This window comes from Tenrec ecaudatus, chromosome 12, assembly GCF_050624435.1.
Source record: "Tenrec ecaudatus isolate mTenEca1 chromosome 12, mTenEca1.hap1, whole genome shotgun sequence".
NCBI lineage: Eukaryota > Metazoa > Chordata > Mammalia > Afrosoricida > Tenrecidae > Tenrec > Tenrec ecaudatus.
This window is the reverse complement of record NC_134541.1, coordinates 130,553,570-130,554,371: the sequence shown is the minus strand read 5'-3', so window position 1 is coordinate 130,554,371 and position 802 is coordinate 130,553,570.

Genomic DNA, 802 nt, shown 5'->3' with positions numbered 1-802 from the left:
GCCCAGTCTTCACCCTGGTCACCTGGGGGACTTTCCAGCCTCTGCCACCCTTCCCAGTGCACCACAGATGCCTGCCAGTGAGGGCTGTTGCCACAAAGGAGCCTTCCTGGCACCACAGTCTGGGCACCTGTGGGTGGGAGTAGGGTGGGGGGTGTCAGCTGTGCCCCCACCCCCCACCCCAGAGCAGGGCCAGAGAGTCCTCCTGTCCGTGACCATTAAACACCCAGACATTCCTAGGGTCACCTGGCCACTGGGATGAGCCAAGAGGAGGGGGTGCCCTCGCCTGCTCGGGCCTGGGGGGATTGTAGAGGCAACAACTTCTCTGATAGCTCACTCTTACCCATGTCTCCAGGAGTGGGGGTGGGGCCTGTGTGGCCGTGGTTGTAGAATGGCCCTGCTTTTCTCCCTAGGGCTGAGCATCGGGGAGGGTGATTACTAACACTGGGTGCTTCAGGCCAGCTGGCACTGCCCGAGGGCGCTAACACCGGGTGCATCAGGCCAGCTGGCACTGCTTGAAGGCGCTGGCAGAACATCAGAAAAGAGCAGGATAGAGGCAAGATCTAGGGAGTCCCTTTGGGGCAGGACAAGCCGGGTTTGCTCCACCCCCCCCCTCACGTGTACACACGTACACATACAGGCAGACAGACAGACATGCCGCAGCAGGCCCTGGACTGGAGAGGGCGCTGTGGAGAGGACCTGGCGTCCGTGCAGACACGTGCTTCCAGAGTCAGAAGGTGGGTGGGGCCCGACCATGAGTGTGCGTCTACTTCCTGCCCACATCTGGTATAAAGGGAGGCGCGCC